This window comes from Phoenix dactylifera, chromosome 1 (assembly GCF_051530095.1).
Source record: "Phoenix dactylifera cultivar Ajwa chromosome 1, Ajwa_hap1_PhDact_Kaust_v1.1, whole genome shotgun sequence".
In the NCBI taxonomy this organism is placed as follows: domain Eukaryota; kingdom Viridiplantae; phylum Streptophyta; class Magnoliopsida; order Arecales; family Arecaceae; genus Phoenix; species Phoenix dactylifera.
Window position 1 is genome coordinate 13,028,304 of NC_143190.1, and position 10,420 is coordinate 13,038,723.

Sequence of the window (10,420 nt, forward strand, 5' to 3'; positions counted from 1 at the left end):
TTTTTAAACAAAAACAGAAATTCTATTTCAGATTCTTGACAATCGACAATATGTGTCCCACATTGCTTTTGTTTACAAAGAAAAGTTGGTGATGTGGCTGACTACGAGCCAGGGAGAGCGGCAATAAGACTGGTGCCGAAAATGAGCTCGAAATCAGGTGGGAAGAGAACAATAGAGGGCATAATATGCTATATTGTACCAAACCAAACAATTCCAGATATACCATACTATATAGTATAATACCATACTGTACCTATACTATGCTAGTGTGGCACTGGTACGGAATTTGACATCGGTATGGCGAATCTTAGTTAAGAGAGCACTAAAGGAAAAAATAATAGGATGGGACCGATGTTGTAGATGGAGAAAAAAAAATAGTTTGGTATCTATAGCAAGTAAAACCCAAGGAGCTGATGGATGGAGACATCCAGGCTAATGATGAGATTAGGCGGAAGAAGAGAATTTGCAAGAAGAAGAATAAAAATTTATTTTTTTAATAAAATTAGAAATAATTTTTTTTATTTTTATGTTTTCAAAAATAATAAAAATTGTTCATTAAAAAAATGGCAATAGAGTAACAAAATGCATTTTTTTGCATCAAATTCCATATTTTTATTAAAAAATACAATCGAATGATGAAATATTACAGCGCAAAAGTGAAAAAATTCTGAGAACTCGTGCCTTGCCATTTCTGGGAATCCACCATGAGAGGTTTCTTATAAGAAATCCAACCTCTCCTCGCTGATGTTCATTTGGAAGTAGCCAAACCATGTATAGTAACTGCAGTAGGACGTTGAGAGGTGAGACGGTCCTGAGCTATCTTAGGGCCTCGATGTTTCCGCGAAGAATTTTTTGGCTGGCTCCGGTGCTGGCTTTTCCGAGTTAATTTTTGTTTCAAACCTCATCCTTCAGAATAATAAAAAAAGAGAGAGAAAGAAAGTAAGTAGAATTAATCTTATACTTGGCGCTGGACCATCTTGTTATATAATGAAAAATCAGCTGTCCATCTTTACTACAAGAGCTGCTGCAATTGCTATAATGTTGCATTTTGAAACTTTGAGGGACCAATATTGCAGGTCAACCTCTGGCTAGTCAATCAACAAAAATACTTGTTTTATATATAATAGATGCCTTTAGTACTGCACAAATAAGAATACAAACTGAATTCTTCAATTGGTTCAAGGATTCTATAAATTGGGTTTGTTTAAAAAAGAAAACAAGAGAATTTGGATCCAAATAAAGGATAGTCTAGAATTTTGGATTCATAAACTAGGCTACAATCCAAATGTTGCAATACATTAATGCTTCATACATAAATAAAATACTCTAGATAATGATTAAATTATCGATAGGAAATCAAGTAGGGCATCCTTGTGCACACTGCTCTCGCCACTACATGGTTAGATTAGGGCCCCTACATAGTCAGAATAGGATTAGGTATATGTAATCTTACCTTCATGTAGAAAGTCTGTTTCCAGCTTTCTATATTTTAAACCTGTGTCATCTAGGTCATAAAACAGGTAAATGTCTCCATCAACATGGCACCATCAAGGAGGAATCAATTTTGACACGGTGACTAAATTTCTAACGCTTCTTTTTAACATTGGCATATTACAGTCGGAAAACTTATTTTTCTTGTAGTGCAAGCAGGGCTCATATAAATGTCCCCATGATCATGTTAGGTTGGATCCAGGTCAAAAATACACTTGCCACATATACCCAACCTCAAGCATCAAACCTTATAGTTATATGTTTGGATCTATGCTTGAGCCATAGATCTATGAGTTGGCATCAAACTTGGGTCGGATACAAATCTCTAGGTCCTAATGACAATTCCTAACTTGATATACTGGTCCATTCTTAAATGAAATCCATGGACTACTCATTTCTTATCAAGCGAGAGTTTTCATATTGTCCCAACAAAACAAAAGGACTGCTCATCAGCACATACCGAGCAGAAATTCGATAATAAGGATCACGCAATGTCATCAAGGCAAAAATATAATTACCAAACTACACATATATTTTTGAAATCCTTTAAGCCATGAATGGGAGTCTCAACTTCTAAAATGGATGTCCCACTTCAATCTTTCGACCAATCTTTTCTGTGGTTATTATTGCCCCAACTGGCCATGTAGTCCATAAACTATGTAAAAGTTATTTAAACTATTATAGAGGTATCATGGATAAAAGCCAATTTAAGAATGAGAAAGTTATTATACAAATATTGACACACTCATATAATTTTTATAATATTTCAAATATTAGTTAATATAAGATATTTATCATATCACATTATAATATCATGGTTCAAATTCATTATATCACATTAAGAAAACAAATAAATGGTCGGACCGTCCACAGGGTGGTTTAATCGGTGTGGCTTAACTAGAGCGAAATACTTAACTAGAGCTATTAAATTATTCATTTTAGGACCCATGGACTTGTTGTGTGGCATTAATATTTTCATTCATATTTTTTACTTTTATGACATATGACGACACACCTAATCAACCCAAATAAAACGTTGCTGATACTTTACAATTGCTAATTATGAATCATCCACCAGCTGAAGAAGAAATTTTGACAATCTGTTAGCCAAGATTCTTGTTATGAGTTCGTAGAAGTAATTCAAAAGATCGATCAGTCTATGATTCCAGACCGTAAGAAAGCCATCATCTTTATTCGGAGTGAGAGTAATACAAGCAAAATTAATCCTTAATAGATCAAGTGCATCCTTATGCATGTCTTCAGGAAGAGCAAGAAGATCATCTTTTACTGAGTTCCAATATCTCTGTAAGAAACCCCCCCAAAGAATGCCAAAAAGATCCTCAAAGAAAGCATGAAGTCTCCAGGCAATATCATTCTTAGAAGTAATTTCGACATCTTCTTTTCTTTCCTGCCAGAAGCAACCCCAAGGAAAAAAAAAAGAGAGGAGGTGTTGCGATCTCCCTCCTTCAACCACATGATTCTATACCTTTGACACCAATAAGGCTCCTCTTTCTCATAAAAATCATTCAAGGACTGCTTCAAATTGTGGGCACGCTTCCACACGTGCATACAAGATGAGAAAAAGAAAAACTATGAAGCCTCATAGCCTACTGTAAACTATGTTTTATGGTAAAGAAAAATAACGCGCAAGGAGCTGGATGATTCACCCTTGTAGCCTGCTGTGCATCCGTAAATAAAATATTAGTGGAGCCCACATAGGGGCGGCCCAATACATTTGGAGGCCTAAGACGAATCCAATAAATAAGACCTCTTTTTTTAATAATAAAAATTTTAATAAGTATAAAATACTTAAAAAAATGATATGAAAATAGATAGCTGTCAAGTATACTATTTCAACAAAGATACATGAATCTAATAGAAATAGACAAGAAGTTTTTTCAATTTAATATAATTCTTGAATGGGAGCACAGAAAAGTAATTACCCTAAAAGAAGGGCCATGAAACTGATTAAATAACTGAGATAATGCTTGACAATACTGTTTACCCTGTCAAGCAAGAGCAGAATAGGGAAAGGTCATCCCATGACACTTCATGGCCAAGGTAAAGAAAAGTATTTGTTCAGAAAGGAGCCTCCTTATAAGAGAAAGTAGGGGCATTATGGAAAATTCACTCCATCTAATTAATAAAAGTCCCATCCCCCCCTCCTTTTCTCTCTCTACCACCCAAGAGGGGAGAAGAAACCGAGAGGAGAAAATTAAAAGAATCTCCACCCTCCAAGAAGTCCATTTCCAATCCCCCTTTCTTCCTGATGGCCCAGCTGGATCAGGAGTAATGTGAGGGAAGGAAAACCAAGACCAAAACCAAAAAAGAGAAGGGATGAAAGATAAGAGTGGCTTCAGGCGTGTATCAAGCCAACCAAATCCCTCCTCTCTCTCTCTCCCTCCACCTAAAGCAAAATTATTGTCCCCAACTTCCCAAATTGCCCCTCTGCAGGCCAGGAAACTCTCCACCACCCTTTCATCAAGGGGGAAGACTCTTGTTCCCGTTTTATATAGGGCCTTTGCTTTCCTTTTGGTCACGACGCAAAAAACTTCCCCCTCTCTCTCTCTCTCAATCTCTTTGCTCCCTTCACCTCCCGGAGGCCTTCCATTGGCCTGAGGCCTTAGGCGACTGCCTCGATCGCCTAAGGCTCGGGCCGGCTCTGAGACCACACACACGAACACACGAAATGCAATAGAATTTGATGGGGGAGACGCACCTTTTTGAATTATAGATGTTTTGGATGTTGTTGATCTTCGCCAATAGCATTGATCATCATTTATATGAATCATCTATAATGAGTTTTACATAAAATACATCTAAAAGTTAATGCAGTTGATGTTCTTTTCATCAAAGCATGGGTGCAATTAGATTTGTTGGTTTGGTTTGACGGAAAATAGCAACCATGTCATAGATAAGGACTTTAGAGCAGGGTGTTTCAAGCAAGGATCATTGTTTTATAGGGGAGGGATCATTAGAGTGTTTTCCCATCAAAAAGTATTGATTGTTGAGGGATCATTAGATTGTCGCCCTCCCCCATCGCTGGTGTTGGTGCTGGGTCCTGATCACAAACACAAAGTTTCAATCTGGATTAACCCATTCCTACAAAAAATTATTTCACAATTCGAAGAAAAATCATATACCTCGATAGGTGCTCCTCCAATGTTTCCTTTGGGAATGCCTAGCGCTTCAACAGAGGACATAGGTATGAGATTGATCACGGAGTCAGGATCAACCATCACTCTCTTCACGGCCACCCCATTCATTACCGTTGGGGATCCGTGTAGGTGGATGAATGGAGTTTAGAATGCTTTAAGATCTGTGTGGGGTACGATCTAACGGCTGGCATTGTAGAAAAGGATCATTCTTTCTTTCTTAACGACCCAAACTCGAGCAAAATGCCATGTTTTATAAATTACTTATATAGTAGTGCATAAAGCCGCTGGTTGCCGTCTTTAAAATCTCTTGGCCACGAAGCTCGTGCTTAGTATAGTGTTGCCTAATCGAACCTTAGGGCTCAAAAGAAGTCAGAGCCTTAAAATTAATAGATTAAAAGTAAAATTAAAATTAAAATCCAGTCTACTAGAAATAGTTATGATGCCATGTATTGAAATTAAAATCCAACTTAATGGGCTAGCAATGATGACTCAGTTTTATACATGTACGGATTAAGAGCAAAGGCCAACTCACCCGGATAACCCCTAGGATGATGCATAATCCTTATCCAGATGGCGATCCGATTATAGTAACATGGGATGGTATAAAAAAAAAAAGCAATACCCTTTGGCGCCCCTCATCCTCCCCCCGAACCTAAACTAAACAGAGCAACCATTGAATTTCTTGCTCTGTTCCGCTTCCACCTTCAACGAGCAATACCTTTTGCTGCAGCCCCTCTCCGAGCCCGCTTTATGACCCCTCCAAGTCCTCGACACGCAGCACCTTCTCTTGCTCGTCGATGGAATGCATTAGGCTCGAGAAGCATAAATGCGGTGGCAACGATACTTGCGAGTACATCAGGTCCTACGCGAACGACGTCCCGACCAGCGGTGTCCTCACCTCCGACGTGTTCATGATCAATGGTGTCGCCTACAATAAGTATTGATTGTTGAGGAGCCTAATTTTAAATGAGCCTTTTTTCCGTCAATAAGTATTGATTGTTGAGGGATGGGCGTTGGCCCGGAGAATCTGAACCTCACTGGAGAATTGTTGGGTGGCAATTGTTCGACTGTCTTCGCCTCGTCGATGCCCCTAACTTTCTTGAGGAAGCCATTGTTCGATCTGGTGGCGTCCAAGATGGGGAAACATGTGCGCGTCATGGAGGCTCTGCACCATCTAAATGACCCTTGGGACTTGTGCTTCAACGGGACCTTTGACGATGTGGTGAGGTTGGTGCCGACGGTGGCAGTCTCTTTTGATGGTGAATTGGCGCTAGCCTTGGTAAAGTCCCAACTATATGCTGAGGGGGATCAGGGGCGGCCCAATGCATTTGGAGGCCTAAGGTGAACTCGCTAAGAGAGGCCTTTTTTTAAAAAATGATAAAATATTTTAATAAGTGCAAAATGCTTTAAAAATTTATTTTAAATAATGAAGTACTTTTCAGAATTTAAACAAATGAAGAGTAAGGAGAAAAACACAAATAGCCCATATATACAACTAAATATGGTCTTACAAGCCAAAACTCCAAAGCCAACCTAGGTTTTGGATTGGCTCCAAGCAAAACCAAGAAGTTCAACTTTTCAGATTCAGAGCCCTGGATGGAACTTAAAACTGTGTTTATAAATATATTGCAAACCAGACTGAGATGTTCAATGCATGCTACAATTACTAAGTAGTTCTTTATAATGGATGTTTATTCGGAAGCTTCACCAGAAAAAGAAACAAACATACACTGGGTGATAACTAAAAGCAATAACAAAAGTAACATCGGCATAGCAGGAAATAAGCAAAGAAAACTGTATCTTAATCTGAATATGTGAATGGTACAAAGGAATTGATACATGCTGCATTTAACCTTTTAATGATACTGATACTTCCAAAACAGTAGGACGAAACAATGAATTATGTACACAACCAATATGTTCAACAACAATGTCACAATTACGTGATTTCCTTGTTCAACCAAAACATAGGTTAGAATTAAGCCCAATGACTTTACCTAAATATTATTGCATTGGACTCCGAAGCCTTTTTCCAATCAACATAGATTGGCAATGTCAAGAGATAGTCATTGTTCAATGCATATGTCAACAGCAAATCTTGTGCTGATAGTTCTTCAAATTGAGCATCACATAGAAGTTTCATAAAAGACCGTTGGAATTGAGTTGCAACAGCTACCACTTATCTGCATGTGAAAACCAATTATGAGTTAGCCAAAAACAACAAGCAAACACTAAATGGAGAATGATATGTATTTTACTTTGTAGAGAACTTCAAATCAGGAACAAAAAAATAGCACAAGAATCCTATCTAAACGCATTGGGCCCTGAAGCATTGGACCAATGCTATATTGTCTATGAACAAATCACTGCAGCAAATTAACAAAAAATCTGATGCACCAACAGTAGATTGCTATATAACAATTCCAAAAGTATGGACCAGCAACAAAAAACAAGAGATGCAGCCAATCTAACCCATACAGAGAGACCAGAGAGGGAAAGGGAAGTAAAGAAGAAATCAGATAAAAGAAATCAGATAGAACAGTAGGAGAAAAAAGAGAATCAGGGTTTTCTTTTTTATATCTTGCACTTGATCACAGGAAATCAGAAAAAAGAGAAATCAAGACTTACAGGTTACAGCTCTACAAGTTGGGCAGCGACGATAAAATTGGAAGCTTCCCGTAATCCCGTTGGAACTTGGATGCTCCCGAGCCCGGCTTAGAGTTAATGGCTGGCTAGCTGTGGAGAGATCGAGAGAAGCCGACTGCCTTCTTGTCGTCGGGTTCCTGCCTTCTTGGAGCCGGAGGACGGTCAACCGTGGACCGCTGACGAGATCGAGAGGAGCCGACTGCCGAGGAGGATGAGACTTTAGAGCGGAGCCATGGAGGCCAGAGCCTGGAGGTCGGAGGAGCCGAGGAGAGCTAGAGAGGAGATCCGGACTTCGGAGCAGGGGCAGCCCAAGAACTGAAGATTTGAGAAGCCTCAAGCCGTCGACGGTGTCACGATCGAGCCGAGAAGGGAAGGGTCGAGCCGCCGAAGAACTGAAGAACTGAAGAAGGCAAGAAGCACTGGAGTCTGGGGGGGGAGGAGAACTGAAGAAGCCGAGAAGGTTCAACAAAAAAAAAAGCACCGGCAGAGAAGGGGGGAGGGAATGTCCGTTGTTTGTCGTAGCCGTCGCCCGCCTTACCTCACCTCAGCCACCTATAGCCCGTAGCCTATCTGTCGTCGGGGACGCACTGTAGCAGTGTAGCCAGGCGGTAGCCGGTAGCTTTCGGATGTGAAGCTGTGCAGTGTTAAACAGAAAAAAAAGTGTGCAGTGGGTGGCAGAGCAGGGCCTTCCTTGGGCCGGAGGCAGTCGCCTAAGGCTCGAGCCGGCCCTGAGGGGGATCATGGGAGGACCTGCCTTCTCATGGCACCGACCGATGGCATTAACATGATCGGGACCTACTTTCAGATGAAAAGAAATATTGGATATGATCTTCTTGGTCCGACTATCGGCTGTATTTTGACCTTGATCAGTGCGATTGATGATTTCAAGTGCATGCATGCATGAAAACTAGGTGGAAGAATGTCCATCATTCATGTTTCTAATACAAAGTCATATATAGTATCACTAGTGTTCGATCCCCTATTATCTATCTATATATGTGCATGCATGCGACAATATCGTACGTGATTTTTATTATTCTACACCCCGAACCAATATTATTACGGATCCACCCATCAGCATCTGCTTTAACTCATCAATGAAAAGAAACACATACTTGAATAGCAAGAATAAATCAAAAAAACCAAACCCATTGACCCCTCATACGGTGTTTATCTAACATACATACATGGAAGAGCTATAAATCTTTGAACAAAAAGATCCAAGCAACTGAATACACCGTCCATTGATTGAACTGCCTATTTCAGATGACTGTGTCAAGATTGGCATATCATATATGGCCTACAAGACCCAACTCTCATAAACCCTCAAGAGAGAGAGAACCAACTTAAGGATCACGAGAACATAAAACGGAAGCAAACTAGGAACTCCATCATTCAAGAGGAATGCAGCCTGTCCTGTTTCATAGACTCCCGTCCCAACATCTAGTTGCGAAGCTCCTCCAGATTGCCTTCATCCTCTCCTTCTTTCGCTTCTTTCTTCTTGGCTTCTCTTCCCTGGGTTTCTCCATTGATAATACGAAGGAGATCCTGTCCAAGAAATTCCTCAGCTGTTTGGGTGAAGAAAAAGCCATCATCACCATCTTCTTCCCCTTTCTTCCCTACTTCTTTCCCCCCTCCTAGCACTCCTCTTTTCTCTTCTTTCTCATGCTCTCCTCCTTTGATGGTTCGTTGGAGGTCAAAGCCGAACTGCTCCCAGGGAGTTTGAGTGAAGAAAGAGAAAGAGTTGATCTCTCGCCCCCACTTGCGAACCTCCATGGCCTTCCTCTCTATCAAGATTCTCGGCGAAGAAGAGTTCAAGAAGACTTGTGCTTTATCCTACTGGCTATGGTTGGAGACGAGCTGCTTTCAGGTAGTCAGAGGGAAGAAAGAGAAAGACTTGATCTCTCGTCTCCACCTGCGAACCTCCTTGGCCTTCCTTTAATATTTATAGCTTTTACAATTAGAAGTTTGTTGAAATCGTGCTAAGATAAACCTCGAGCCAACTCTAAGCCCGTAACTGACGCGGCCAGTGAGAGAATCTCAGAATCGGCCTTTTTTTTATTATTATTTGCTAACTAAAGTCATAAAAATCAGGATGCAACTTGGATTAACTAATCATAGAAATTAGTGTTAGATGCCTCACGATAGAGATTTTGATGGTTTTGGGTTACCCAAATCTCAACTTAAAACTAGCCCAACTTAACATTGGGTTTACGTTTTTAAATCCATGCTACAAAAGACAGGGGATTTAGCACTAGCTGAAACCGCTGGAAAAAAAGTACCAAAAGCGATTAGGAAAATTTCTATGAATGGTTCTTGGCTGAATCACATTTGGTAAAACTATCATGATTCCAATACTTACAAATCACAAGGCTTCCAACAACTGACTACTTGCAGGCATGTTGCTTCCATCATTCCATGCCAATTATACCATAACTGACTAAGAGCCAAATTCTGTGCTCTTCAGCTGGCCTGTTCATGTTATAGGCCCAGGTTAGGTTCAATACCCAACTTCTTGGTCTCGGTTCACTTAATTCGATCATTCAAGTTGACCGCGGTTGTACCCAGATTTGTGATTCAAATGTCCGGTCCGAGCCAAAGCAGTAGCGATCGTACTGTTGCGTCCACCCGGACCCAACCCTCTTGCAGCCCTCTCCATAAAAGGCTGATAGGACTCCAAGCCAAACCAACCCAGGCCTTCCCGATATAATCCAATCATATTCCGATGAGGAATCGCTCTTTCTTCTACTTCTTCTTCTTCTTTTTCTTCTTCCACTTCTTCGTCCTCTTCTTCTTCTCTTTTTGGGCAGCAAGATAAGGCTAAAAGCCTTCCCTTGTTTGATAGCCCCGCAACTCCATAACATCAGATTTTGGGCATGATGCAGCGGCCTGGATTTCCTAGAGGAACCGTTCATATATTGGCAATCATTAGCTTAGGGCTTGGGCCCTAAAAGACACATCATCAGCTTTAGCGCAATCTTGCAAAACTACATTGCCAGATTTAATCAAATACTTTAGTTATTTTAGTTTGCGTGTGTCCATGTATGATCCTTAGATACCCCTTTCTTTGTATGTGTTATGCATTATCTTTATCTACTGTGTTGATTGTTAAGGACATTTCCTTC